The sequence below is a fragment of the Penaeus monodon genome, chromosome 34 (assembly GCF_015228065.2).
Source record: "Penaeus monodon isolate SGIC_2016 chromosome 34, NSTDA_Pmon_1, whole genome shotgun sequence".
Taxonomy (NCBI): domain Eukaryota; kingdom Metazoa; phylum Arthropoda; class Malacostraca; order Decapoda; family Penaeidae; genus Penaeus; species Penaeus monodon.
Window position 1 is genome coordinate 31,936,649 of NC_051419.1, and position 261 is coordinate 31,936,909.

Genomic DNA, 261 nt, shown 5'->3' on the forward strand with positions numbered 1-261 from the left:
ATCGCGCCTCAGGGCTTTTGAAAACACGGAATTAGACCAGAAATGATATTCCAAAAATACAGTAGATTCCCAATTAACCTCACTTGTTCAGATGCTCAAAAGCACAATATGGCTCATTAGCATAACGTGAATTCGTTTAAGGAAAAAAAATCTAAGTGTGTAATTAACTTTTCTTGATAAAGTCTAAAAATAGTGTCTAATGAAAAAATATTTTTGAGTGAATATAGTTTCCGCGTATCGCGTGTGTATGTAATTTCGCCT